This window comes from Hyaena hyaena, unplaced genomic scaffold, assembly GCF_003009895.1.
Source record: "Hyaena hyaena isolate Hyena2069 unplaced genomic scaffold, ASM300989v1 scaffold_451, whole genome shotgun sequence".
Lineage (NCBI taxonomy): Eukaryota > Metazoa > Chordata > Mammalia > Carnivora > Hyaenidae > Hyaena > Hyaena hyaena.
This window is the reverse complement of record NW_024081080.1, coordinates 1,221,968-1,229,960: the sequence shown is the minus strand read 5'-3', so window position 1 is coordinate 1,229,960 and position 7,993 is coordinate 1,221,968.

Sequence of the window (7,993 nt, the reverse complement as noted above, 5' to 3'; positions counted from 1 at the left end):
GAGGGCTTCTTTTTTTTTTTTTTTTTTTTTTTTTACTGTCTTTTTTTTTAGCGTTTTCTTTGCTTCTTTTTTTTTTTTTTTTTTTTTGTTCATCACATTGAAGATCTCCTGCCATTCCTTTCTGGCCTGCCAAGTTTCAGTAGATAGGTTTCCCTTTGTATATTAGGGCCCTTTTCTCCCTAGCTGCTTTCAAAATTCTCTCTTTGTCCTTATATTTTGCCAGTTTCACTATGATATGTCGTGCAGAAAATCGATTCAAGTTACGTCTGAGGGGAGTTCTCTGTGCTTCTTGGATTTCAACATCTAATTCCCTCCCCAGATTGGGGTAGGTCTCCGCTATAATTTGTTCCAGGACTCCTTCATCACCTTTCCCTCTCTGTTCCTCTTCTGGGATTCCTATGATACGGATATTGTTCCGTTTGATTGTATCGCTGAGCTCTCGAACTCTTCTTTCATGTTCCTGGATCAGTTTATCTCTCTTTTTCTCAGTTTCTTCTTTTTCTATAATAGTGTCTTCTAAATCACTTACTCTCCTTTCTGCCTCTTAAATCCGTGCATTGGACACCTCCAGTTTATTATGTATCTCATTTGTCGCTTTTTTTTTAATTCATCATAACTATTTTTAAGCTCCATAGTGTTTGTAGCCATAGTTTCTCTAATGTCCTCAATGCTTTTTTCAAGCCCAGCGATTAATTTTATGATTATTGTTCTAAATTCTTGTTCAGTTATGTTGCTAATATCTGTTTTGAGCAGTTGTCTAGCTGTCATTTCTACTTGGAGTTTCTTTGGAGGAGAGCTCTTCCGTTTCATCATTTTGGTTAGCTTTCTATCTCTTATTAGTTTTAAAAGCTTATTATGCACTCTGCACCTGTGACTGCTGCTGTACCAAAGAAGGCTCTTTGACTGTCCAGGGCCTGTCCGTTCAGAAAGTGTTCTTTGAATGGTATCTCTTGGTCTCTCCTGTTGAGACCTTGGTTATTTTATTTTCCTACTCATAGTGATATTTGGGACTCTCTGCCATGTGTACTTTGGCTTGTTTATTGAGGTAGCCCTGGAAAAGAAAACAAACAGACAACACACAGGGAACAAAGGCACACAAATGCACAGACAAATCCAACAAACACGCAAACTGAAAGGGAAAACGAAAAAGAAAAGAGAAAAGAGGAAGGAGGGAAGGCGAATAATCAGAGATAAAAATACAGAAAAAAGAAAATAAGAAAAGAAAAGGAAAAAAGAAGAAACCCAATAGACAAAGAACAGTTTAAAGCATATAACGAGATTTCCCAGCTACAAATAAATAGCCGGGTGTATGCAGTGCCGGTTGAAGAGCATAGAGAAAGAGAGAGAAGACAGGGCGGGGATGAGGTGAAATTGGAAATGAAATGAGCAGGCAGAAGGAATAAGAGGCTTTTTTTTAAAGAGCGAAAGAGTGGAATATGGTTGGAGAAGAGGCAAAAGAAATGACGATGATGGTCTCCAGAGAAACTATATAGTCTGATTACTCCAGAGAGAAAGAGATGAAAAGGTAGGTAGGTGTAGAATTTACATCTAGAGAATGGATTAAATGTGACTGTTTAAGCAAGCCAGTGACCAGAATTAATCAGGGCAGTGCATCCACGTTGGTCTTGCCTCTGGTTAAAAAAAAAAAAAAAAAAAAGGAGGAGGGCAGCTCTCTAGCAGGGATGGGCATGGTTTGGTCCTGTGTGTCCCGCAGGAGTCCTGCCTTGGCAGTTGTGGGGAGAATGGCGGCGCCCCAGTCCCTTCTTGAACCAAGCGTTGCAACTCACTTTTTTTTGGGTTCGTAAACTCCTTGTGCCTGGGCGTAGCCAAGGTGGGTCGTGCTCTATATCCCAGGCCAGGCCTCGTTTCCTGATCCCATTTCTTGCGCCCCACTTAAATTGCCAGAGACACAAACTCTTAGGCGAGCCCCTCAGGGCAGTCCCAAGCTTCTCGCCTTCCTCCTGGGGATTGAGCCAGAAGCTGCTGCTCCCGTCTCCTCCAGGTCGGGCTGGCGAGCGAGGAGCAGTTTCCCCGGGGGTCGCCTAGGACAAGTGCATCCCGCCTACGGTCAGCTGGAGAGCAGGAAACTGGATCCCTCTGTGTCCCGAGCGGAGGTTTTTCTCTTCTCCATCGACAGGGACAGTGTCTTGAGCAGTTTCGGCCACTCTCTTTCCCCCCTAGACTCACTTCGGCTCCCCGCAGAGAGGATCCGCCCCCCTCCTTCTGCGTCTCTGGTTCCGGCGATTTTATCTTTCCCAGTTCGCACTCACGCTAGAAGGTTTTCTCGGCGGACTCTGTCTCCTTTCCCTCCCAAACTCCTGGATCCTGTAAGAGTTCCTATGGCTTCAGGCCTTCTCTGTGTGGGATATGGGTGTGAGTGAAAAAATGTACGGAGCTCCCTACTTCTCCGCCATCTTCAAGTGTCCTGCAAGTTCATTCTTAATTGGTGAATTCAAGACAGAAGTGTGGGAATTAAAAGTTGGAAAGGGAAAAGCAAGGTCACTCAGTCAGTTATCTAAGTCACCCAGGGCTTTCTAAAAGGGGAACTTCAAGGTTGAGGCAGCCTGGTTCTTTATTTCATTGTGTAGCTGGTAATGTGTTTATTTTAGATGAAAGTCTTTGTGGGTTTTTAAAAATTTTTTAAATGTTTGTTTACTTTTGAGAGACAGAGAGAGTGAGTGCACAAGTGTGGGAAGGGCAGAGAGAGAAGGAGACATATTCCGAAGCAAGTTCCAGTCTCCTAGCTGTCAGCACAGAGCCCAGTGCGGGCTTGAATCCACAGACCGTGAGCTCATGACCTGAGCTGAAGTCAGATGCTTCATCCCAGGCGCCCAGAGATGAAGGTCTTTGATATGGAGGTCTTGGTAATCAAAAGCTCAACATCAGGCACTTACAAGACAATTGTCCTAATGGCTAATGATGTTAAACATATTTTCATGTGCTTATTTGCTGTCTATATATCCTCTTCATTGAAATGTCTCTGCATGTCCTTTGCCTGTTTCAGATTTTTACTGTTGAGAGTTCTTTATATATTCTAGATGCTAGTCCTTTGTTGGATATATGGTTTGCAGATGCTTTCTCCCAGTCTGTAGCTTGTCTTTTTTTCCTCTTAACAGGATTTTTTCCCCAGGGAAAATGATTTTACTTTTGGTGAAGTTGAATTTACCAAATTTTTTTTATGAATTGTATCAGTTTAGTATTACAACTGTAACAAATTACATTATAGTGTCTTAAAACAACTATTTTTTTCACTTTCTGTAATATATGAAAAAAGGAATGCCAAATCAATTTTAAAAATCAAGAAATGCTATAACTTAAAACTAAAATATGATATTTTGACTTTTCACTCCATTACACAAAATAAGCCAAGCAACAATTTTGACAAAAATACTGTCTCTCAATAACACATAAATATAGGCAGAGTGAGATATGAAAGGAAAACATTTAATCCTGAACAGAGTGTACTTCTGGTTTAATAGCTACAGGAAGAGAACCGTTTGTTGTAATATCAGAATTGGGTCGGGGTGATCTGTAGAAGCATTAATGAAAATCCTTGAAATCATTGAAGAAGAAGGCTACTATTTCCAAACAGGTGCTTAATATCAACGAAATGGGGCTTTTTGTACTCTTATGCTGTCACAAATCTACGATACCAAGAAATACAAATCAAGGTTTGGCTATAAATCATAAGTGATTTAACTGTTAGATTCTCAAAGGTACTCAGCCATAAAGATTTCATTGAAAGAGGAGAGCAAAGGGTCACTGTTAGAGATTGCTCCAGAAATTATCCTGCTCCAAATATTTGTCATCCATCAATACACCTCTTACTGACAACAAAAACATTCCAGAAAGATGAACCTAATTTAACATGTACTTTAAGGTTCTAAGAGGAATGAAGAATGCTGATGTTCACTTAAGGAATATTCAGCAGAAAAATATGACATCTTCATTCTCATCTTCAAGGACTTCTATTTTTATTTTTTAATTGGAATATAATTCGCATACCATATAATTTACTCTTTTAAGTGTACGATTCAGTGGTATTTCATATATTCACAATGGACATCTGAGGCTAGCCCAGGAGGAAAAATAACACCCCAAAAGAAACATTTGTGATGCAGCATTTCTATTTAGTGTTTTGTTTTATATAGTTAATGAGAGTTTTTAAAAAAACACATAGATTTGGGGATGCCTGAGTGGCTCAGTCGGTTAAGCATCCGACTTCGGCTCAGGTCATGATCTCACAGTTTGTGGGTTCGAGCCCCGCATCAGGTTCTGTGCTGACAGCTCAGAGCCTGGAGCCTGTTTCAGATCCCTCTCTCTCTCTCTCTCTCTCTCTCTCTCTCTGCCCCTCCCCCACTCATGCTCTGACTCTCTGTGTCTCAAAAATAAACTATTAAAAAATTTTTTAAAAACCATAGATTTGGATTTTCTTATTTATTTTCTTATCAATTTTAGTATTTTGACAGTGTGAGATGAATTTTCAGGAACAAATTACAACATATTATATTGGACCAACAGGACACGAGTTTACCTTTTGATAGCTTAATGCCTGAACTTGGTCCAGGAACCAATAGGCTACAAGTTATTTGCAAACAATATGATTGTTTACTTTTAAAACTCAAGAGAATAAACTGAGAAATTGTTAGAATTGATGAGAGTTCAATCAAATGGCTAAATACAAAATAATATATGCAAAGTCAATTTTTCTTGTATGCTAATAATAACCATAGAAAACATAGTAGGAAAAAGATGTACAAAAACTTATTGAGGTATATAAAGGAATGGGTAAATAAATGGAGAGATAAACCATGTTCCTGGATGAGAAGACTCAATATTGTGAAAATACTAATTACTCATTATTTCAAAAAATTGTTAATTATTTCCCAATTAAGTTGAATGTTTAATGCATTTTCAATTAAAATCCTAATAGTTTTGTTTAGCACTTAAGAAAGCTATTCTAGGAGTGCCTGGGTGGCTCAGTCAGTTAAACATCCAACTCAGTTTTAGCTCAGGTCATGATCTCACTGGTCGTGGGTTCGGGCCCACATCAGGTTCTGTGCTAACAGCATGGAGCCTTCCTGGGATTCTTTCTCTACCCATCTGTCTGTGCCTCTCCCCCACTCATGCCCTCTCTCTTTAAAATAAATAAATAAATAAACTTAAAAAAAAAAGGGGGGGGGGCGCCTGGGTGGCTCAGTCAGTTGGGCATCCGACTTCAGCTCAGGTCATGATCTCACAGTGAGATGGAACTCTTGGTCGGAGCCTGCTTGGGATTCTCTGTGTCCCTCCCTCTCTGCCCCTCTCCCGCTTGTTCTCATTCTCTCTCTCTCTTTCTCTCTCAAAAATAAACATTAAAAAAGAAAGCTATTCTAAAATTCATCCAAAAGATTAAACAGTCAAAAAATAACCAGGCAATTTTTGAAAACTAAGAGTAATGTAGAGTAATTAGCACAACTAGATGTTAAAACACATTATAAATATTCAAATATTAAAATAGAATAGTACTGGTGTTAGCTAGGATGCAATAGGAAGTTACTCAAATAGTAGGGCTGAAAGATTTCTGCTTGGCCCTGGTGCTTTCTAGGACAAAGCAAGACCCTAAGCCAATGACATAACACTATTGTCTGAGTGTGCAGCAAAGTCAAGGTCTGTCAGGATTTGTTGAGCTGAAGAATTGAGTTTCTGCACAGGCATCCCTGAACAGGCTTCCCTCACTTGCCACAGACCCGAACTCAGTACTGTCCAGTGGCTGCCTAATGAAAGTGTCAGGAGGGACAATGGAGAAGGTTGGAGGGAAACTAGATGGAGAATGTTCCTTGCTGAGGGAAGGAAAAGACCTTCAGACTCACTGCTGCCCTCAGGTCCAAGACTATCGTATGGAGCCCACAATTGTTTGGACCTCCACAACAGAAGTCACCGCAGTCTCAAGGCATAATGTCTGAAGAAAAACTAAGACATTTTTAGAGCCTGATCTCTGGATCGGGACCTGGTAGAGCCTTATCTTAATAATCAACTCCTCTCTCTTCCCCCAATAACTGGAAGAAAACTCAGTTTAGGGATGGCCTAGGACAAGGAATGGGTGAGTCAGAAAACAGAGAGGTTACAGGAATAGCTGGAGAGGGACTCCACCCCCTTGACAAACCCAACCGCCCGGAGGTAAGCCAGGTGACACAGCCCAAAAGCATCTGTGCAAACACATCCTCCCTGAAGACAAGCAGAGTCTGGGAGATGCCTCTCTTTTTATCCCCAGGATCTGTCACACCATATGACATATACAGGTCATTATGGTGCAGGTTGTTCCTAGAGGATTAGCAGTTCAGCAAATGTGTCAGTCTAAATTGTTATTTGTCCCGCATCGCTAGTGCTTTCAAGCTACCTGAACACTATTTTTTCAATATTTTAACAACTGGTTACGGAGTTCTTACTATGTGACAGGCACTGTTCTAGATGCTGGCACTGTAGCACTGAATAAAACAGACCCTTCCCTCTCAGAGCCTACATCTTAGTTGGGGGAGACAGATAAACAAGCAAGCAGGCAGCAGTTAGTGATATGTGCCATGAAGAAAAATAAGGCCAAGAAGGGATCAGTGTGTGATGGGGAGTCCTACTTCAGCGAGGCTGGTAAAGGAGGTCTTCCCTGCAAAGGTATTATTTGGATAGAGATCTGATTCAGGTGAGGCAACCAGTCATGTTAACATTGGAAGAAAAACAGTCCCAGCAGAGGGACCAGTAAGGACAAATGCCTGAGAGGAAATCTACCTGGCAGGTTCGGGGAACGGCAGGATTTCCTGGTAACTGGTGGAGTGGAATGAACAAGGAGAAAAGGGAAGATAAGGTGAGAAAAGTGACAGGAGCTAGATCAAGTAGGACCCCGTAGGCCAGTGTGATGCTTTTGGATATTCTACTATGTGAGATGAGGACTTGTTGGAAGGGTTACAATTATTTTTGGTATGGAAAATTGTGAACATATATAAAACTAGAGATCATAGTAGAGTGAACCTTTGTAGACTATCACTTAGATTCGACAGTTGTCATGACACTGTCGCTTCCTGGCTGGCTCAGTTGGTGGAGTTTGCAACTCTGGATCTCAGGGTGGTGAGTTTGAGTCCCACATTGGGTGGGGAGATTATTTCAAATAAGTTATTCAATTTTCAAAAGATACTGCTGCTTGCTTCATCTATTCCAAAGCGGGTTTTTTAAGCTGAAGTGTCATAAAGTAAATTTCACCCTTCATGTGGGTCACATCTAAAATCATTGTTTTCTTAGATAACAATAAACTTATCATCACACCTAAAGAATTAACTATAATTCCTTAGTATCATCTAATACTTACTCCATAGTCAAATTTCCCTCATTGCTTTCAGGTGTTTCTTTTAATTTTTAAGTTTATTTATTTGAGAAAGAGAAAGCAAAAGTGGGGGAGGGGCAGAGAGCGAGGGAGAAAGATCCCAAGCAGGGTCTGAGCTGTCCATCTTGTCAACTGTGAGATCATGATCTGAGCCTATGTCAGATGTTTAATGGGCTAAACCATCCAGACGCCACTCAAAATGTTTTTTATTGTTGATTGATGATGTAAATATGCTTTCAATTATTTTATTTGCTTGTTTATAATTCCTATTTATTGTGTTTTTCTACAGTCCTTTTTTTTTTACAGATAGTTTATTGACAAATTAGTTTCCACATAACACTCAGTGCTCATCCCCACAAGTGTCCTCCTCCATGCCCATCCCCCCCTCCCCCCCACATCCATCAGTCCTCAGTTTTTGTCAGCATTCAAGAGTCTCTCATGGTTTGCCTCTCTCCCTTTCCCCCACCATTTCCGCCCTTCTTCTCCCCCTTGTTCCTCCGTCAAGTTCCTCCTAATCCTCCTATACGTGCAAACATAGGATATTTGTCCTTCTCTGCCTGACTTATTTCACTCAGTATAACACCCTCAAGGTCCATCCATGTTGCTACACATGGCCAGATTTCATTGTTTCTCATTGCCATG